The sequence below is a fragment of the Tursiops truncatus genome, chromosome 12 (genome assembly GCF_011762595.2).
Source record: "Tursiops truncatus isolate mTurTru1 chromosome 12, mTurTru1.mat.Y, whole genome shotgun sequence".
Classification (NCBI taxonomy): domain Eukaryota; kingdom Metazoa; phylum Chordata; class Mammalia; order Artiodactyla; family Delphinidae; genus Tursiops; species Tursiops truncatus.
In genome coordinates, this window is record NC_047045.1 from 46,389,480 (window position 1) to 46,412,579 (window position 23,100).

The 23,100-nt window shown below is 36.4% G+C and overlaps 1 long non-coding RNA gene across 2 annotated transcripts in view; it reads left to right on the forward strand.

Annotated features, from left to right (window-relative positions):
* LOC141276017 (uncharacterized) overlaps positions 1–23,100 on the forward strand; it is a 45,579-nt gene extending 22,479 nt beyond the window's left edge. The window contains exons 4-5 of one of the 2 annotated variants that reach the window (XR_012324795.1): positions 1,618–1,745; positions 22,909–23,100. This is a non-coding gene — a long non-coding RNA (uncharacterized lncRNA). The remainder of the gene's footprint in view (positions 1–1,617; positions 1,746–22,908) is intronic. The other variant, XR_012324796.1, reaches the window with a different exon arrangement.

A 23,100-nucleotide genomic window follows, 5' to 3' on the forward strand; every position in this document is an offset into this window, starting at 1 on the left:
GTTTTTTCCCAAGCCTATCCACTTTGTGCTGTGACATTAATTTTCTCATGATGATTAAAAACAAAGAAAGGAAATAAGTTTCTGAATAGACTTTAAAAATAGATTTAAAAATTTTTATATCAGAGACAACAGTCTTAAAGCTAAGACTTTCAGTTGATAGGGTTGAACCTGTGGGAGAAGAAAAAATGTAAAGATGAAGGGCAAAAGGCAAGAGAACATGAAGCATTTGCCTTATAAAGTTGATGTGAAAAAATATATGATGATATCAAAGCAGATTTCCCTGCCCTGATTAGAATAAGATCTCATAGGCCAGGGGAAATGGGAAATTGGGAAAAGACGTGATCTAGATAATGAGCCGGAGCCTGGAGCCATTAAGGGAATGACACATTTAGGGATCTGGGGAGAGTGGGAGTATATTTTAGAAGTGGAAGGAATATAAGTAATCTGTGGTCATAGAATGGACTGGAGAGCTTGCCATATATTCTTTGACACTCCTGTCACTGAGAGAGGAAAGATGAGATCTATGGCCCCTCTCCTTGAATTTTGGCTGGTCCTATAATTTCTCTGACCCACACAATATCACAGAAGTGACACTATGCCGGTTTCCAGGTCCAAGTCTTAAGAAATGGGCCGTTTCCACTTCCTGATTCTTGGAATAGTCTAGGAGCCCTGAGGCTCCATGTAAAATCCAACTACACTGATACCTCCATGGTAGACAGGCCACGTGTAGGTACTCCATTGACAATCTCAGCCCAAACTTCCAAAACACTAAAGATGTGAGCGAAGCCCCTTGGACTCACCAGAGCAGCCCTTCCACCAGCAAAATGCCACTAAGTGACCTTAGGTGATGCCACATAGAACAGAAGAATTGCACAGCTGAGCCTTGCCTGCATTTTTTGACTCATGAAATCAAGAGATACAATAAGATAATGGTTGTTTTACAACACTACATTCTGGGGTAAATTGGTAGCCAGCTATAATCAGCACATCCCCATGCAGCCCAGTCTCAACACAGCAGCCAGAGGGAACATTGAAATGTAAGTCAGACCATGTCCCTCCTCTGCTCAAAACTCTGCAAAGTTCTGTCAACTTTTTGTAAACTTTGTTAACACTGTAAACCCCAAAGTTCTTATAGTCACCTTCAAGGCCTTACATGATACAGTCCCTATTACTTCTCTAACTTCATTCCCTGCTACTGTCTCCTTTGCCCACTCACCACCGGCCACTCTGGCCTTCTGCTCTCCAGGAAGAAACTCAGCAGGTTCCTGCTAATGGCTCTAGCAGTTTCTCTGCCTGGAACACTCTTCTTCCAGATCTACTTTGCTAACTCCCTCACCTGTCTTAAGTATTTTCTCAAATGTCAACTTCTCAATAGGCCTTTCAATGAGACCTATCCTGATGACCTTATTTAACACTATTAGTTGTCCCCACCCCTGGCACTCCCACCCTCCCAGCACTCTTGATCCTTATCCTGTACTATTTTGACTTTTTTCCCCATACTTATGCCCTTTTAACCTACGACATAATTTATTTATTCATAATTTTATTAAATTGTTTATCTGCTTGGGTAGAATATGAGCTCCCCAAGGGCAAGATCGTTTTCTGTTTTGTCCACAGATGAATCCCAAGTGCCTGGCAATTACTGAAGTACTCAGTAAGTACCGTTGAATATTTGAATGAATGAGTTTACCTCGAATTAACACTGTTACAATGTCTTCTGCTGAACATACATCGGTCTTCAAAAAGTAAGTTTAATTTAGTTTTAAAGAGAAAAATATGTTAAACTTTAGCTAACTTGAATTCTCTGAATGTGAAGCTATTTTCCCTGCTGTATGCATTTGAGCCAGAAGACCCTAGGCAAGCCTTTTCATCCTTGGAAGAAACAATTTTCCAAATAGAATATAATCATCATTACAGTCATTATCATCATCATCATCATCATCATCATCATCATCATCATCATCATCATCATCATCTTTGTCACTGCTTGAAAACCCAAATTGAAAACAATTTTACCAGTGCAATTCCTTTTGTGAGACAGGAGTAAAGCATCATCTCAACTATTTTCATTCGTTATTCTCAATAGTTTTCCTTTTTGAGCCCAAATTAAATTTTCATCTTTTCCTAGTTTGCTGAGTGCTTTGGTATGAATGGTTGCTGACTTACGTCAAATGCCTTTTCTATGTCTATTGAGTTTTTTTTTTTAAGAATTCTATTAATGTAGTGAATTATACTGATTGATTTTAGAATGTCAGAGTGTTCTTGCATTCCTGGGATGAAACCCCTTTGTCATGATGTGTCATCCTTTTAATATATTGTTAGAGTCTATTTTGTTAACAGTTTCTGTGTCTATGCTTATAAGGGATAGTTTGTAATTTCTTTCCTTGTAATGTCTTTGTCAGCTTTTGATAAAAGGGTTATGCTGATCTTGTGAAATGAGTTGGAAAGTATTCCCCTCTCCTCAATTTTTCTGAAAATTGATAGAAGTCACTAAAGAAACCATTCAGACCTCAAGTTGTCTTTAAGGAAAAGTTTTTGATTGTGGTTTCAATTTTTTAAAATAGAAGAGGGCTATTCTGATTTTATATTTCTTGTATTAGTGTTGATGAGTTGTTTTTTAGAAGAAATTTGTCCATTTCACCTAGATTTTTAAATTTAGTGGCCAAAGGTTTTTCCTAAATACTGCCTTATTATCCTTTTGCTATCTATATCTAAGATCTGTAGTGATATTTCCTGTTTTATTCTTGATGTTGATCATTTGCATTTTATCTCATTCTTTTTATTATTATTCTTGCTAGGGGTTTATAACTTTTATTAATCTTTTCAGATAATCAACTTTTTGAATATTCTTTAATGTTTATCTTTTATTAAAATGATTTTTTCTCACATGTTTATTATGCTTTTCCTTCTACTTACTTGGTTTTAATTTGCTTTTCTTTTGCTAACTTCTTAAGATGGAAACTTACATCACTGATTTTAAACCTATTTTTCTTTACTAGTGTAGTAACTTAAAGCTATATGTTTTCCTTCAAATATTGCATTAGCTGAATCTCATGAATTCTGATCAAAATCAAATTTTGATAGATTATGTTTTTTATTATTATTCAGTTCATTTGCTTTCTCTTATGATTTTTTCCTTTGACCCATATTTACTAAGAAGTGTGCTATTTAATTTCCAAATATATGGGGATTTTCTAGATGTCTTACTGTTGTCAATTCCTAATTTAATTCCATTCACAGAAAATACTCTGTAAGATTTCAAACTTTTGAAATATACTGAAATTTGTTTCTTAATAGCTCAGTATATTTGATAAATGTTCCACATACACTTGAAAAGAGTGTATATATAGTTGTTGGTTATAGTAATTTATAAATATCCATTATATTAAGTTGCCTGATAGTTTTGTTCAGATCTTCTAGGTGCTAATTTTTGTCTACTTTTTTGTCTACAATTATTAAGAGATGAATGTCAAAATCTCAACCTATGATTGTGGACTTTCTGTTACTTCTTTTAGTTCTTCCAGTTTTTGCTTTATGAATTTTGAAGCTTTGTTTTTTGGGTTTTTTTGTTTGTTTGTTTTATATTAAAGTATAGTTGATCCACAACGTTGTGTTAGTTGCAGGTGTACAGCAAAGTGATTCAGTTATATATATGCATATATCTATTCCTTTTCAGATTCTTTCCCCATATAGGTTATTACAGAGTATTAAGTAGAGTTCCCTGTGCTATATAGCAGCTCCTTGTTGATTATTTTATATATAGTAGTGTGTATATGTTAATCCCAACCTCTAATTTATCCCTCCTGCCCACCTTTCCCCTTTGGTAACCATAAATTTATTTTGAAAGTCTGTGAGTCTGTTTCTGTTCTGTAAATCAGTTCTTTTGTATCATTTTTTTAGATTCCATATATAAGCAGTATCATATGATATTTGTCTTTCTCTTTCTGATTTACGTCACTTAGTATGATCATCTCCAGGTCCATCCATGTTGCTGCAAATGGCATTATTTCATTCTTTTTTATGGCTGAGTAGTAACATTCCATTATATATATGTACCACATCTTACTTATCCATCCATCTCTTGATGGACACTTAGGTTGCTTCCATGTCTTGGCTGTTGCAAATAGGGCTGCAATGAACTTTGTCTTTGAAGCATACATATTAAGGTCATAAAGAATTGACTCTTTTATCCATATGAAATGGCTTTCTTTATCTCTGATAATATTCTTTCTTCTGAATTCTACTTTGTCTTATGCTAATATAACCGCAATATTTTGTATAGAACTTCAACAAGTGTTGCTTACCATTCAGAAAATCACATCACCAACAGCAATATCTCTCATGTATTTTAGTTACAAAAAAATCCCACACCAATATTATGCTACATGTATAACTGTTCTGTTCACCGTGATTCTATGTTTAGATACAGGCGCCAAATTTCTTAATAAAGTGTTTTGGTGTATCTATTGAATATCTATTTTGATATGCATGCTCCTTATTATTTTCTTTCTTTAGTTTACTCTTTATATTAGAGCCAGTGCATTATACTGATTAAATATATTTGTGTAGTTATCTATGAATTTCTCTGGCATAGTAAAGAAAATTTTACAGAATATTTCTTATGAAAACAGGATGTGGGGATGTGAGTTCATAGGGCTGAGAACCACTGGTCCAAGTATGTATGATACAGACCCTTTGCTGGTAGGAGGTCTAACAAGCTTGGTATTATACTGGTAAGACTATGAACCTTTAAATCAATCAGGGCTGGATTCAGTCCTCGTTCCTCTGTTACTAACCATGAGACCTTGGGCAAGTAACTTAAATTTTTTGAGTCTCAGTATTATCATCTGTAAAAAAGTCATATTTTACCTATGTCATAGAATCACTGAGGATAAAATGATATAACATATAAAGTACTTAACATGGTGCTGAGCATATTTGTGTTTGGTATACAATGTATTATTATTAAAACCCAGTAAGTATATTAATTCCTATAATGAGTATTGAGTACCAATTATAAGCAAAGTGTTATATACTGTTAATGATATAGATATTGATAAATGCTTTACATTTATTCTTTCATTCCTGAGGAACTTGTATCTCCATTTTGGCTCATAAGATTCAATGTGCTATCCTTCTACCATGTGTTTTTTCCAAGTATGCCAAATTCTACTCCTTTCAGTTTGTCTTGGTTGTTTATTCTGGGTCTTGAATTTGCATTCAAATATATCAAACACTTAGTTTTGGGTTTTTTTAAAATTTCCTTTTCTCTCACTTTCCGTATGCTCATTAGCATTTCTTATTTCCCTGCTGGACCTCAGGACTGCACACAGGTGAATGTGAGGTTCAGCTCTCTTTGGATGTCATCAATCTGTGTACAGAGGAGATGATTTTGTTGGGTGAGGCTAGGCAGCCTGCTTCCTCGGCAAGCCTGGGAGTGTCCCCTCAATGCAGGAATTAAAGAGCATCCCTGAGAGGCAGGGAGCCTCACTTCCTACACAAGGGTAGGGTTTTTCACAAAGCTACCCATACAGAGAGTGCATCATGCCTGCTGCTTATGGAATGAAGCAGTGAAGACATCATATCCTTCCATTCTCTGGCGCGATGAATCTTAAAACATCAGAAAGTCATGAATTTGAAAAAAAATCACTTTACAATCTTAACTTTTAAGTTAAACTCAGAATTTCCTTATCCATGACATGTATTCATAGTCTCACAAATTTTCATGAGTACCAATTTTTCTAGTTTAAAAATTTGGATTGATTCACATCAAAGTAGATGATGAAATAATTGGAAGTCTAACATATGCCTGCTGTTGGCACCATGGAATTACTTTCTCTCTCTATAGGCTTGTAATTATCAACATACCGGAACAGAGTCAAAACAGAAATCATCCTTACCATGACCCTGACTCTACTCAAGTCCATCTTTTTACCTTAATCACTTCCTGTCTCAACTATTGCAATTTCCTTTTTTTATGGTCTTCTTTAATCCTCTTATTTCTAACTCTAAGTGAATGATGAAGGCAGCTGGCAATTAATAGATTATTTAATGGAAACTCGTTGTAAGAGAATTTTCCATTAGTTTAATTTTCCTTACGTGATCCACCACCAAATCATATAATGACCTTGACAATTTGCCTACAATCTCTGGAGGGACCAATTGACTTTTATGTCTCCTATGTCTCCCTTCAAAATTAACTCATGGTTAGAAACAGATAATCAACCACCTTTTTGATGTGACTTAAGTTATAAATTAGTAGCTATTATAGCTATGTTGTGAGGATGAAGTGGCTATTTATTCAGTTCATAAAATTGAAGCTTACTTCACATTTACTCTAAGTTTGTGAATAGGCTTAATATACACTTTGGTTTTACATCTGATTTTATATTGCCTTACTTGTCAATGAATTAAGTTCCTAGAGATGTGAGTAAACAGAAATTACAGATAGATCAACCTAAAACCTGTAATCATATGTAATTATTTGTTTTCTATGTCAGTGTAAAGGTTACTATAGTTTACTTTCAGTGCTCTGTGCCATTTAATTTTTTAAATTGATATATTATTTTCAAAGTTATATATCTTCTAATTTATTTTGTTGCATACAATTGATGTTGAAAGATATATTGCTAAAATTCAACACATTCGACTTAATGGATATATGGAAACACATTTTTAGTACTACAGAATTTAGGAAAATGATCAATAAGGATTTGTATTTGAAATATTAATCACCTGATGGTTTTAGCTATTTTTGATTGTATAAAGTTAATATCAAAGCCAATTTTTTACTTCTCTGTCTCTTATTGACTACCCCTCCCCACCTTTGTTTTTTTTTTTTAAGCTGAAATGCATGATGTTTTTTGTTTGTTTGCCAACATGATTAGCAAACAGTTTTCATCTCAGGATAAATATGGGTTCTATCACCTTTCTATATATTCTGCATTTTTTAACTTTATATTTCCTTATTTTATGTAGAATAGTAAAAATTCTCTTGAAATTTCACTTCACATCATACATATATGGCTAATCAAAAAGATAACATATGTAACATGCTTTCTGATATAGTAATTATTAAATTATTTCATTCAAATGTAAATTATTTCTTGTAGTAATCAAGAAGAATATTCCACATGTAGTGTTCTATCCGTTTAATAGTATTCACAAGTTGACTGTGGAAATGGAGAAATTATCCCATGACTTTCTTTATAAGGAGCTGGAGAAAGACCCAGCAACTTCTTGGTATTAGTTTTCCTATTCTTCAAAGCAGAGAAGGTGCAGGCAGTGCCCAGGCATTGCTAACACCATGTAGTGATGTACATGCCAACCTAGAGAGTGATGGCTGCTCCCTGGAGGAGTTTCCCAACAGAGTGTCCCCAAGGGGATAGCATTGATCCCCCTCAGTCTCTTTTGGGGCATTCAGAGTCTCTGGTCTGCTTACCCCTGTCTATCAGAAGATTCATCTGTTTACCCCAGTGTGTTGGATATAACATTATCATTTTCTACATGTGCCATGATGTGAAAAACCAGGAAAACACAGCTGAGTCTACCAAGAGATTATGATCACCTTCTCATTCCTCAGCCTCCCCTCCATATTCATCCCCTCCTCCTTCCTCCAACTCTCTCCTCCACACTCTGTTCTCAATGAGCCAATGCTAAATCATAATCTCATTGACGGATCCTTTATTATGTCTCTAAGGTTTTAGACTGTGGCTTAGGCTGAGACATATTTTCCTCCCTCATATCTTCCAAAAGCCAATTTTTCTTATTTTGATGGGAGAAATTTATGACAGTATATTGATAAAATCCATTTCATGCAGTGATTCCCTGGTTCTGAGTTAGGTATCTGCATATTTCCTGTGTAATTCTGGTGCAAATGGTCCAACTTCAAGAAGTACCATTTTAAACCTTTCATTAGATCTGACCAACTACCTCTTCTCTTGACCTAATGTTTACTTACTTATTACGTTATTCTATCGTTCTTTATCCTTTACTGGCACCCAAAAGCAATATGTTATGGAAAGAGTAACATTTACTCATCTCCTCCAATTGATAAATTGTTCGGTAAAGATGATATATTGGGCTCAAAAGCTTTCAAGCAGAGTGAGGGATGAGGAATAAATACATTGTACACACAGCCTTAGAACCACAACCTGCAGTTAGTAGGCATAGTATCCATTCCACTCAGTGACAAGTTACAAAATTAGTGATCTAAGCAAAACTAATCTTGTTTAGCTTGAGGAAATTACATGAGTTCTTAAAAGAGTTATTGATTTCAATATTACATTTAAAAAGCAATGTATTTCATCAAAATTACTAGTGATTATTAGTCAAACTATGATATATAGTAAAGTGATTACAAACAGTATATTCACTTGTCAATTTTGTAAAATACAAAAATTCAAAGGCTGAGAAAAAATAAAAGCTACAATCTTCAATATTCATGGAAGAGGGATTCTAAGTAAAGGAATCCCTTTACTTAGGGTATATGTCACAACTGGGCAATGATGTACAGAAGTACACTTAGGAGAAAAACAGGTTTGGAGCCAGCTATTGACTTAAAAAAAGGTAAGGACAAAATTATGATAAATAATGTGTGCTGCCTTAAATTAGATCATCTAATTTCTTCTAAATTGTCCATGACAGTAGATACAACATGACTGAAAATTCTTACCTACAATGCACATCTTTTAACTTTAATTATTGGCCTTGTTATGATGGGGATATTAGGACTAAAAAGCATTTCTGGTTTTGCCCATTTCTCCCAAGTAAACACTGGTATTACATGAAGCAGTTTCCTGTCTTTATCTTTTTTGTTGTTTTTTTTTAAATTAAACTATAGTTGATTCACAATATTGTGTTAGTTTCAGGTGTACAGCAAAGTGATTCATATATATATATATATATATATATATATATATATATATATATTCTTTTTCAGATTATTTTCCATATAGGTTACTACAAGATATTGAATATAGCTCCCTGTGCTATACAGTAGGTCCTTGTTTATTTATTTTATATATAGTGGTGTCTATCTGTTAACCCCAAATCCTAATTTATCTCTTCCCCCTTTTCCCCTTTGATAACCATAAGTTTGTATTCTGTGTCTCTGAGTCTTTTTCTGTTTTGTAAATAAGCTCATTTGAATCATTTTTTTAAGATTCTACATATAAGTGATATCATGTGATATTTGTCTTTCTCTGCTTGACCTATTTCACTTACATGATCATAACTAGGTTCATCCATATTGCTGCAAATGGCATTATTTCATTCTTTTTTTATGGCTGAGTAATATTCCACCAGAAATATATATATATATATATATATATATATATATACACACACACACACACCACATGTTCTTTATCCATTCATCTGTTGATGGATGCTTAGGTTGCTTCTATGTCTTGGCTATTAGTAATAGTGCTGCTATGAACATTGGGGTGTATGTATCTTTTCAAATTAGAATTTTCATCTTTTCTGGATATATGCCCAAGAGTGGGGTTACTGGTTCATATGGTAACTCTGTTTTTAGTTTTTAGTTTTTAGTTTTTTAAGGAACCTCCATACTGTTCTCCACAGTGGCTTCACCGATCTACATTCCCACCAACAGTGTAAGAGGTTTCCCTTTTCTCCAGACCCTTTTTGGTATTTATTATTTGTAGACTTTTTTTTAAATAGATCTTTATTGGAGTATAATTACTTCACAATACTGTGTTAGTTTCTGTTGTACACCAAAGTGAATCAGCCATATGCATACACATGTCCCCATATCCCCTCCCTCTTGAGCCTCCCTCCCATCCTCCCTATCCCAGCCCTCTAGGCCATTGCAAAGCACCGAACTGATCTCCCTGTGCTATGCTGCTGCTTCCCACTAGCTAACTATTTTATATTTGGTAGTGTACATGTGTCAATGCTACTCTCACTTCGCCCCAGCTTCCCTCTCCCACCCTGTGTCCTCAAGTCCATTTTCTATGTCTACATATTTATTCCTACCCTGCAACTAGGTTCATCAGTACCATTTTTTTTTTTAGATTTCATATATATGTGTTAGAATACAGTATTTGTTTCTCTCTTTCTGATTTACTTCACTCTGTATGACAGACTCTAGATCCATCCACCTCACTACAAATAACTCAGTTTTGTTTCTTTTTATGGCTGAGTAATATTCCATTGTATATATGTGCCACATCTTCTTTATCCATTCATCTGTCGATGGACACTTAGGTTACTTCCATGTCCTGGCTATTATAAATAGTGCTGCAGTGAACATTGTGGTACATGACTCTTTTTGAATTATTGTTTTCTCAGGGTATATGCCCAATAGTGGGATTGCTGGGTCATATGGTAGTTCTATTTTTAGTTTTTTAAGGAACCTCCATAGTGTTTTCCATAGTGGTTGTATCAATTTACATTACCACCAACAGTGCAGGAGGGTCCCCTTTTCACCACACACTTTCCAGCATTTATTATTTCTAGATTTTTTTTTTTTATTTTGCAGTATGCAGGCCTCTCACCGTTGTGGTCTCTCCCGTTGCAGAGCACAGGCTCCGGACGTGCAGGCTCAGCGGCCATGGCTCATGGGCCCAGTCACTCCGCGGCATGTGGGATCTTCCCAGACCGGGGCACGAACCCGTGTCCCCTGCATTGGCAGGCGGACTCTCAACCACTGCGCCACCAGGGAAGCCCTAGATTTTTTTATAATAGCCATTCTGTCCGGCATGAGGTGATACCTCATTGTAATTTTGATTTGCATTTCTCTAATAATTAGAGATTGAGCATCTTTTCATGTGCCTCTTGGCCATCTGTATGTCTTCCTTGGTGAAATGTCTATTTAGATTTTCTGCCCATTTCTTAATTGGACTTTTCTTTTTTTTTTTTTTGATATTGAGCTCCATGAGCTGTTTGTATATTTTGGAGATTAATCCTTTGTCTGTTGTTTCATTTGCAAATATCTTCTCCCATTCTGAGGGTTGTCTTTTTGTCTTGTTTATGGTTTCCTTTGCTGTGCAAAAGCTTTTAAGTTTAATTAAGTCCCATTTGTTTATTTTTGTTTTTATTTCTGTTACTCTAGGAGGTGGGTCAAAAAAGATCTTGCTGTGGTTTATGTCAAAGGGTGTTTTTCCTATGTTTTCCCTCTAAGAGTTTTATAGTGTCTGGTTTTACATTTAAGTCTTTAATCCATTTGGAGTTTATTTTTGTGTATGTGTTAGGTGGTGTTCTAATTTCATTCTTTTACATGTAGCTGTCCAGTTTTCCCAGCACCACTTATTGAAGAGGCTGTCCTTTCTCCTTTGTATGTTCTTGCCTCCCTTGTTGTAAATTAGGGGACCATATGTGCATGGGTTTATCTCTGGGCATTCTATCCTGTACCATTGATCTATATTTCTGTTTTTGTGCCATACTGTCTTGATTACTGTAGCTTTGTGGTATAGTTTGAAGTCAGGGAGCCTGATTCCTCCAACTCCGTTTTTCTTTCTCAAGATTGCTTTGGCTATTCGGGGTCTTTTATGTTTCCATACAAACTGTAAAATTTTTTGTTCTAATTCTGTGAAGAATGCCATTGATAGTTTGATAGGGATTGTATTGAATCTGTAGATTGCTTTGGGTAGTATAGTGATTTTCACAATATTGATTCTTCCAATCCAAGAACATGGTATGTTTCTCCATCTGTTTATATCATCTTTGACTTCTTTCATCATTGTTTTATAGGTTTCTGAGTACAAGTCTTTTGCCTCCTTAGGCAGGTTTATTCCTAGGTATTTTATTCTTTTTGTTGCAGTAACTGAGATTGTTTCTTTACTTTCTCTTTCTGATTTTTCATTGTTGATTTATAGGAATGCCAGAAATTTCTGTGCAGTAATTTGATATCCTGCAACCTTACCAAATTCATTGATTAGTTCTAGTAGTTTTCTGGTGGCATATTTAAGATTTTCTATGTATAGTATCATGTCATCCACAGTAATAGTTTTACTTCTTCTCCAATTTGTATTCCTTTATTTCTTTTACTTCTCTGATTTCTGTGACTAGGACTTCAAAACTATGTTGAATAAGAGTGGTGAGAGTGGACATCCTTGTCTTGTTCCTGATCTTAGTGGAAATGCTTTCAGTTTTTCACCATTGAGTATAATGCTTGCTGTGGGTTTGTCATATAGGACCTTTATTGTGTTGAGGTAGCTTCCCTCTATGCCCATTTTCTGGAGAGTTTTTTTCATAAATTGGTGTTGAATTTTGTTAAAAGCTTTTTCTGTATCTATTGAGAAGATCATATGGTTTTTATTCCTTAATTTGTTAATGTGGTGTATCACATTGATTGATTTGCGTATATTGAAGAATCCTCGCATCCCTGGGATAAGTCCCACTTGATCATGGTGTAGGATCCTTTTAATGTGTTTCTGGTTTCTGTTTGCTGGTATTTTGTTCAGGATTTTTGCATCTATGTTCATCAGTGATATTGGTCTATAATGTTCTTTTTTTGTGATTTTTTTTTCTGGTTTTGGTATCAGGGTGATGGTGGCTTCATAGAATGAATTTGGGAGTGTTTCTCCCTCTGTAGTTTTTTGGAAGAGTGAGAAGGATGGGTGTTAGCTCTTCTCTAAATGTTTGATAGAATTCACCTGTGAAGTCATCTGGTCCTGAACTTTTGTTTGTTGGAAGATTTTTAATTACAGTCTCAATTTCATTACTTGTGATAGGTCTGTTTATATTTTTTCATTCTTCCTGGTTTAGTTTTGGAAAATCATACCTTTCCAAGAATTTGTCCATTTCTTCATGGTTGTCCATACAGTTATTTGTAGTAGTCTCTTATAATCCTTTGTATTTCTGCAGTGTCAGTTGTGATTTTCCTTTTTCTTTTCTAATTTTATTGATTTGTGTCCTCTCCCTTTTTTTCTTGATAAGTCTGGCTAATGGTTTATCAATTTTGTTTATCTTCTCAAAAAACCAACTGTTAGTTTTATTGATCTTTGCTATTGTTTTCTTCGTTTCTATTTCATTTATTTCTGCTCTAATTTTTATGATTTCTTTCCTTCTACTGACTTTGGGTTTTCTTTGTTCTTCTTTTCTAGTTTTTTTTTTTTTTTTTCGGTACGCGGGTCTCTCACTGTTGTGGCCTCTCCCGTTGCGGAGCAGATGTGCAGGCTCAGCGGCCATGGCTCACGGGCCCAGCCGCTCCGCGGCATGTGGGATCTTCCCAGACTGGGGCACGAACCCGTGTCCCCTGTATCGGCAGGTGGACTCTCAACCACTGCGCCACCAGGGAAGCCCTACTTGTCTTTTTTACAGTTTTTTCCCTGTAATTGATTTCCAATCTCATAGCATTACTGTCAGGAAAGATACTTGATATGATTTCAATTTTCTTAAATTTACCAAAGCTTGATTTTTGACCCAAGATGTGATCTATCCTGGAGCATGATCCATGTGCACTTGAGAAGAAAGTGTATTCTGCCGATTTTGGGTGGAATGTTCTATAAATATCAATTAAATCTATCTGGTCTGTTGTGTCATTTAAAGCTTGTGTTTCCTTATTTATTTTCTGTTTGGATGATCTGTCCATTGGTGTAAGTGGGTTGTTAAAGTCCACTACTATTATTTTGTTACTGTTGATTTCTCCTTTCATGGTTGTTAGCATTTGCCTTATGTATTGAGGTGTTCCTGTGTTGGGTGCATAAACATTTATAATTGTTATATCTTCTTGGATTGATCCTTTGATCATTATGTAGTGTCCTTCTTTGTCTCTTGTAATAGTCTTTATTTTAAAGTCTATTTTATCTGATACCAGTATTGCTACTCCAGCTTTCTTCTGATTTCCATTTGCATGGAATATCATTTTCCATCCCTCCACCTACAGTCTGTATGCGTCCCTAGGTCTGAAGTGGGTCTCTTGTAGACAGCATATATATGAGTCTTGTTCTTGTATCCATTCAGCCAGTCTGTGTCTTTTAGTTGGGGCATTTTATCCATTTACATTCAAGATTATTATCGATATGTATGTTCCTATTACCATTTTATTAATTGTTTTGGGGTTTTATTTGTGGGTCTTTTTCTTCTCTTGTGTTTCCCACCTAGAGAAGTTTCTTTAGCATTTGTTTTAAAGCTGGTTTGGTGGTGCTGAATTTTCTTAGCTTTTGCTTGTCTGAAAAGCTTTTGATTTCTCCATTGAATCTGAATGAGATCCTTGCTGGACAGAGTCATCTTGGTTGTAGGTTTTCCTCTTTCATCACTTTAACTATATCCTGCCTCTCCCTTCTGGCCTGCAGAGAAAATCAGCTGATAACCTTATGGGGATTCCTTTACATGTTATTTTTTGTTTTTCCCTTGTTGCTTTTAATATTTTTTCTTTGAATTTAATTTTTGTTTGATTAATATGTGTCTTGGTGTGTTTTTCCTAGATTTATCCTGTATGGGACTCTCTGTGCTTCCTGGACTTGGGTGACTATTTCCTTTCCCATGTTAGGGAAATGTTTGACTATAATCTCTTCAAATATTTTCTCAGACCCTTTCTTTTTCTCTTCTTCTTCTGGGACCCCTATAATGCAAATGTTAGTAGGTTTAGTGCTGTCCCAGAGGTCTCTGAGATTGTCTTCAATTCTTTTCATTCTTTTATCTTTATTCTGCTCCTTGGCACTTATTTCCACCATTTTGTCTTCCAGCTCACTTATTCATTCTTCTGCCTCAGTTATTCTATTATTGATTCCTTCTAGTGTATTTTTCATTTCAGTTATTGTGTAGTTCATCTCTGTTTGTTTGTTTGTTAGTTCTTCTAGATCTTTGTTAAACATTTCTTGTATTTTCTCAACCTGTGCCTCCATTCTATTTCTGAGATTCTGGGTCATCTTTACTGTAATTACTCTGAATTCTTTTTCAGGTAGATTGCCTATTTCCCCTTCATTTATTTGGTTTTGTAGGTTTTTATGTTGCTCCTTCATTGGTGACATATTTTTTTGCCATCTCATTTTTTTTTTTTTTTTTGGAGTGGGATTGTGTTCCTATCTTACTGATTGTTTGTCCTGAGGCTTCCAACACTGGAGTTTGTAGGCTGTTTGGTAGAGCTGGGTCTTGGTGCTGCAATGAGGACCTCCGTGAGACCTCACTCCAATGAATATTCCCTGGGGTCTGAGGTTCTCTGTTAGTCCAGTAGTTCCAACATGGAGCTCCCACCACAGGAGCTTTGGCCCGACTGCCAGCTCATGAACCAAGATCCTGCAAGCCATGTGTGGTGGCAAAAAAAAAAAAAAGAGAGAGAACAATAACAAAGTAAAAAATAAAATTAGACTAGGAAACTAACAGATATGTTGTAAAGAATATAAAAATATAGATGAATCAATAACTGGAAGGTACAATAGTACCACAGTAGTAAAAAAAAAAAGGAGGAGGGAAAAGAGGAAAAAAAAGAAAAACAGGGAAAAAGCCTTGGCTGTGGAGTGCAGGGCCTCAGCAAGGGAAAGGTTTGGGCAGTGGGCGGGGCCAATGCTCAGGACCCACAGGACTGGAAAAGGCCTTGGGGGCTGTGGGGGGTGGCGCTTAGGCTCAAGGAACAGAAGGGGCCCAGACATGCCCCCCACCCCAGGTCTCAGAGGGCAGGGGACCTCACCTGGGAGTCCAGCAGGCTTCCTGAGCTTGAGTGGGCGGAGCAAATGCCCTCCTCTCCTGCTCCTCCTGCTTCTCCTGTCCCAGAGGGCCCCTCCCACCTGCCTCTCCTGTTCTCCCCTTGTCCTTCTTCCTATGCCCCCAGGACCAATGCACCCAGGGGGAGGAGGGGAACTTGGAGGGCAGGGGGCTGGCCTGGGAGCTCTGCAGGCTCCCTGAGGTGAGTGGGCCAGGAGATTTCCCTCTGCTCCTTTCCCACTCCTTCTGGAGGGCCCCTCCCACCTACCTCTCCTGATCTCCCTGGCCTCAGGGATGCTGATCCTGTCTGGCCTCCACTTCTCCTCCCCCACTCTGTCCCCGCACATCCTACTGGTTCTCTTGGGGGTTCCTCCCATCTCCTTGGGTGTCAGGGTCCCCCACCAATGGCCATCAGGCACCTTAGTTGCAGGGAGACACTAACTCAGTATCTTCCCACACCGGCATCTTGACTCCACCCTCATTATTTGTAGACGTTTTGATAATGGCTATTCTAACTGGCATGAGGTGATACCTCCTTGTAGTTTTGATTTGCATTTCTCCAATAATTAGCAATGTTGAGCATCTTTTCATGTGCTTGTTGGCCATCTGTGTATCTTCTTTGAAGAAATTAAATGTCTGTTTAGGTTTTCTGCCCATGTTTTTTGATTGGGTTGTTTGTATTTTGTTATTGAGCTGTGTGAGATGTTGGTAAATTTTGGAAATTAAGCCCTTGATGGTCACGTCATTTGTAAATATTTTCTCCCATTCTGTAGGTTGTCTTTTCATTTTGTTTATGGTTTCCTTGGCTGTGCAAAAGCTTTTAAGTTTGATTAGGTCCCATTTGTTTATTTTTGCTTTTATTTCTTTTGCCTTGGGACACTATACTGTCTTCATCTTATACACTACACATTATGTTTTGAAATTAAATGTTGATTAAATAGCATATCTTTTTTACATAAATTATTTATCTGAAATAATAGTTACTTCAGCACCAAGGCCACTGTGTGGTAAATATAATACTGTAACTAAAAAGTTTGAAAATGAATAGAGTTTGCTTAGCCCTCAAACATGCTTAATTTATTCAGAGGGTTTAGTGTTCACACTTGGAAGATCTTGTTCTGTTTATACCCACAGAGTGTGACTCTGTGTGGACTCTTTATTTTGAAGAAGCAAGTGCATAATTTGCTGGGTTTGGGGATAGAAAAAGAGATGTGCCTACAAAAATTACATTCTACCTGTAGCCAGAAACTTTAGAGAGAGCTGTTTTAGAGTGTACTGGGCACTCCATGTTGTTTCTCCCAAAAATGGGATGCAGATGTAGATCTGTGTGTGTGTATACCCACTAGTGTGAATTTCTTAAAAAGTCAAGTAAAAAATAAACTACATGTAGTCTGCATATATACAGATGTATAAGGTAACAGTTATTTTTCATTTGGTGTTTTTGTGTATATTGTTGCATTTGATCTTTATTTGAACCCTTTGAAGTAGGTTTTATTATTCAAAAATCTCCCTCACCTTTGAGTTCTATTCTTCCTCATCTAAAAAAAAAAAAAACACAAAACAAAAACCCCATGAAAAACAAAAAATAAAAAATTGCTCTACACATACTTGCCAAATTGCTTTTCCCACGAACTACTGCTACTTCAGTGTCTCAAAGTTCAACCAACTTTTTGTGATATGCAAGGCTATAACCAATCCATCACTCAATCAGTGAGTTTTTGATGTGTAACAAACCACCCCAAACTTTACTGGCTTAAAGCCACAATCATTTATTTGTGCATAATTTTATGGGTCAGCAATTTGGGTTGAGCTCAGCTGGACTGGGCTTCACTGAGACTCACTCATGAAGCTGCACTCACTGGCAAGTCAGCTGGAGGCTGGTTACTTTACAATGGCTTCATTTAAATCACTCATGTGTCTGGCAGTTGGTTCTTGCTATTAATTAATTCTGGGTGGCAGCTGGAGTGATGGGTCTGACATGTCTCCAGCAAGCTAGCCTGGCCTTGGCCGCATGGTGGTATATCAGGGTTTCCAGCATCAGCAACAGAAGTGGAGCCCAGTGCATAAGTCTTTTCAAGCCTCTGCTTGCATGTTTGCTAATAGACAAGTTCAGAGTCAACATAGTAAGGAATTACCCAAAAGTATGAATGGAGAATGCATGAATCATTAGGAGCCAATACTGTAAAAATCTATCACCATCACCATGTATGCGTCCTCAATATGTTCTTGAATCACTCCTTTCTTTTCCATTTTCACTGCCGTTGCTCTAGTCTAAGCCTTTGTTTTATCACTTGGTCTTCCTAACCTTCCTCATCCACAATTCACTCACGCTTTATACTTTTCTCCTTAAAATCTCTCAGCGTGACTTGTTGTTTTTAGTTATACATTTCTTAGCTTGAACAAGCCCCTTCAAGATCTGACCTCAATTCATGATCCTCCGTGTCCCATGATGCTCCTTATTCTCCAGCTACACCCAACTACTGACTCCACCAACTAGCCCTTTCTTGCCTTTGTGCCTCTATACATTCTATTCTGTCTTCCACCTGTGAATGCATACCAATCCTTCAAAATTAGTTCAGATGTTCTCTGTGAAGCTTTCTGACTGTCCTCCTTGGACTGAGGCTGCCCTTGCCTGAGATGGTCACTCTTGCCTTTGTGCTCTTAGAGCACTTTGTGCATGTAACCATTATAGTATTTATCTTGTTATATTCTAATTTGTCTGCCTCCTCCAATTCACTGAGAATATTGAAAGAGAGAAATCATGTCTTATTTATTTGTGAATGAAGAGAAGTTGGAGAACTGCTACCACTTTCCATTCGTTTTTGTAATAAATATTTGTAGGTATCTACTATGTACCAGCTATGGTTTAACATATACATCTAATATTTGATTTGCATGTTATATTTTTCCTTTTTACTATATGTATTTATTACAACACTATGTAAGAAGTAATTCTCAAATACACATAAAGTAGTACATAATTTACTATTATATATGGACTAATCTAATCTATTTTCTTCACTGTTGCAAACATACAATTGGTCTTATATTAAAAAAAGACTGTTAGACTATCTTGTATTTGAAATGGAGAGAGAAGTAAGTGATTATTTACATGTGAAGGATAAAGGTTACCGGAGACACTGGATATTAAGGTTGAACAAAGTAACTTTCAATAAGAGTAGAGTGATTTTATTTTAACTAAATAAGTGAATATTCAAATATTTGAAATATACTCTCTCTCCATTTTTAACAGTAACTTTGTAATAAATATATATATATTTCTCAAGCTTTAATATATTTTACATGTATATATGCACCCCTAGAATTATATAAATATCTTTTATTTATAAACAACCAGAGGTCAAAATTTTACTAAAGATAAGATTTACCCTGCTTTTTAAATTTTGTTTTGAAGCAGTTTTGATCTAGAGAAAAATAAAGTGAGTAACATAACATGCACATATGTACTCTCTATCCTGGCATTTTTACTTTTCTAAACAACATATCAAATAAGAAATAAACATATTAGCATCAGTCACTCAGCAGGGTCTATAGTATGGAGAGCTACAAGGCAAGAAGAGTATCTTATTACAGCCCTTAGGAAAATCTGATGAAATGTCTAGACACCTGAATGGGGTTGAGCAGCACTCTCTCAGCAGAGTCACTTCTGCTTCAGGACTGAGTTATTAGCTCTTGACTTCAGTTCGGGCTAAAGTCTCTGTCTATCTTTGGAATGATGGTGGTAAAAGAGGTAACTGTTATTCATGAAATTGCCTGGTAACTGTGTTTGGCAATGGCTACAGTGAGTTCTGGCTCAGTGTCAAGCAAGGAGCTGAGTGATTATTTTACATAGCAATTATTTTATTTTATTTTGTTTTATTTCATAGTTCCTAAAAACCGCAACCCGGGAAATATCTTTTCTTTTTCATGCAAGACTTGTCCATTTGTCACCAGGCAATGTTGATCCTCCCTTTAAATAACATTAATACCTGCCATTTATCCCATTTCCAAGGGCACGTTCCCTTTCCTGGTCCTGATCACTGCCCGGATGGAATCCAGCTATAGCTTCCTTGAAGCCCGTTTTCCTGGCTTTTCCCCAAATTAACTGACGTTTTACATTGATCTGCAGTTATGGGAAAAAAATGGTTCTGCCTGCATCTAAACTGGAGCCATCAACTCAATTCTAACCAACTGGACATATTTCATCTTTATTTTTATTGACTCCCTCAATCCTCTCAACATTTCTTGATCCTTTTTCTTCATCTCCTCTTTGTTCTTTGTTTTCTAGTACTTCTTTCTCATCCTACATGCAGTAAGAGCAAGGAAGAAAGGGGTGGAAGAGGGGGAGGGAGAAAGGAGGGAAGGAAGGAAAAAATAACATGGCACTCAAGATTGAAGGAGGAAGAAATTAGACTTGAAGAAGGAATGTAGACATAATTAGCTGAAATTTATAGGAAAATTGCAAAACTAATAGCTCAAATTTTAAGAATAAGCCTGGGAAGTTTGTCCAAACTTTGTAAATTTTCTTCATAGCAAAGTCTTGGACTAAGTAGTCATTCTTATCTGGTAAGATATCCTTATAACCTGAACTTGCCTATTTAAATATTTTTTCTTTATTGAGATAAAATCCACCATTTTAACCATTTTGAAGTGTACGATTCAGTGGCTTTTAGCATATTCACAATGTTGTGCAACCATCACCACTAATTCCAGAACGTTTTCATTACTCAAAAAAGAAACTCCATATTCATTAAGCAGTCACTTCCTGTTACTCCCACCTCCAGCCTCTCACAATCACTAATTTACTTTCTGTCTTTATGGATTTGCTTATTCTGCACATTTCATATGGATGGACTCATACAATATGTGGCCTTTATATTTGACTTCATTCACTTACCATTATATTTTCAAGTTTCACCCATATTGTAGCATATATCAGTTCTTCTTTATTTTTTATAGCTGAATAATATTCCTTTTTATGAATATACCACAGTTTATTAATCTACTCAACAGTGATGGACATTGGGTTGTATCTGCTTTGACTATTATGCATAATTATGCTATAAACAGTTGTATTCAAGCTTTGATGGGAACATATGTTTTCAATTCTCCTAGGTAAATATCTTGGAATGGAATTACTGGGTCATATAGTAGCTCCACGTTTAATTATTTGAGGAACTGCCAAACTGTTTTCCACAGTGACTGCATTCTACATGCTCATCAGCAATGTATGAGACTTCCAATGTCTCCACATTTTATTTTCATTTTCCTTTTAAAAAATTATAACCATCCTAGTGGGAGTAAAGTGCTATTTCATTGTGGTTTTGATTTGCATTTCCCTAAGAAAAATGATATTGAGCATCTTTTCATGGGCTTATGGAACATTTGTTTATCTTCTTTGGAGAATGTCTATTCAAATCTTTGGTCCATTTATAGATTGGGCTGCTATCTTTTGATGAATTATAACAACTCTTTATATATTTTGGATTCTAGACCCTTATCAGGCAAATGATTTTTAAGTGTTCTGCCATTCTGGGTGTTTCCTTTTCACTTTCTTGTTAGTGTTCTTTGATGCACACATTTTAGTGGAGTTCAATTTATCTTTTTTGCTTGTTGCTGTGCTTTTGGTGTCATATTTAAGAAATATTTGCTTAGTCTCAGGTCATGAAGGTTTACACTTAGGTTTCCTTTTAAGAGTTGTACAGTTTTAGGGACTTCCCTGGTGGTCGAGTGAGTACGACTCTGCACTCCCAATGCAGGGGGCCTGGGTTCGATCCCTGGTCGGGGAAGTAGATCCCACATGCATACTGCAACTAAGAGTTGGCATGCCACAACAAAAAGATCCCACAACTAAGATCCAGCATAGTCAAAATAAATAAATAAATAAATATTTAAAAAATAAAATAAATAAAATAAAAGAGTTGTACAGTTTTAGCTCTTATATTTAGGTCTCATCCATTTTGAGTTAATTTTTGTACATAGTGTGAAGAAAAGTTTCAGATTCATGTGGAAAGGTTTTCTTTTGCATGTGGATATCCAGTTGTTTCAGCAACATTTGTTGAAAAGGCAATTTTTTTTTCATTGAATGGTCTTAGCATCTTTGCAAAATCAGTATTTGCTTCATGTATTTGGGGGATCTGTTGTTAGGTTCACAACTGATCTTACTTTTATTTGAATGTAGCAACATGATATTTTTTACCTAAAGGAAAAATGTAAAATAAGTAGTTTCTATATTTAAAAAGTAATCTTGGTGAACATAAAAAAAATTAGGTGAGGTATGAACTTTCACAGAAGAAAGTTTCATAATATATGGTCACTGCAGATCATACTACACTCAGAAAGAGTCTAGACAAGGAGGAAGATGTTTCTCAGAATCATTCTGCAATGAAAGAAAAATTTTCTTTTTTTTGACTATGAGCACCGAAAGCAATCTAAAGTTTCAGAATAAAAATATTAGGTACCTTTTATTGAATGCTTACTGTTCCAGGCACTGTATTAGGGATTTTTATAATGCTTTTTTTTTTGGGGGGGGGTACATGGGCCTCTCGCTGTTGTGGCCTCTCCCGTTGCGGAGCGCAGGCTCTGGACGCACAGGCTCAGCGGCCATGGCTCATGGGCCCAGCCGCTCCGCGGCATGTGGGATCTTCCCGGACCAGGGCACGAACCCGTGTCCCCTGCATCGGCAGGCAGACTCTCAACCACTGCAGCACCAGGGAAGCCCTATAATGTTTTATTTAATTCTTACATCAGCGCTATAATGTGGTGTCTTATGTCAGCAGAACATGAGTCAAGCAGTCATCACAAATGTGATTTTTAAGAAAGTGTTTCTAGGAGAAACAGGTAAAGGAGTAGGGATAGCAGGACAGAGAAGGGGAAGTAGCCAGACAAGGGTGGGATTCCAGGAATTATCCAGGAGAGAATGCTTCAGCCTGATCCTACAGAGGAGCTCTGGATTGTAAACTGCAACTCAGGTTTATCTACCATGAGGTTAATGAGCTGGACTTTTATTCTCCTTAATCATCAGTCATTGGCTAAGGGCTACCCAGGGGATGTATAAACACTGAGGTGCTTGCTCGCTCTACCTATGGGCAACGGTGGTCCAGGAGCCAAGGGCAGCTCCTCCAAAGAAGAGTCTCAGTTGCTTTCAGGTGGTGTTCGTGGTGGAGCTGGTTACTGGAAACAAAAGGAAGTTGAAGCTGGAGAAAGGGTGGTTTGAAAATGTGAGGGGGATCCAAGAGGATCTGGGCAAGCACCCATGAGTCTGCTACAGATGACGTACTATTTTTTTTTCCAATTTAGAGAGAAAGAAACAGAAAGGTTAAGTGCGCAGAGTCACAAAGAGAATGAATGCTAATGTATCGGACTCCAAATTCCTTTCCCCTTTAATGTGGTGCCTCCAGTCAGGAAGGTAATGTCATCTGGGAACTTCCAAGCATCTCCTGTTTTGTATATCGTTGTGTTATTTTCTTCAAACAGAATAAACTGTTTTAG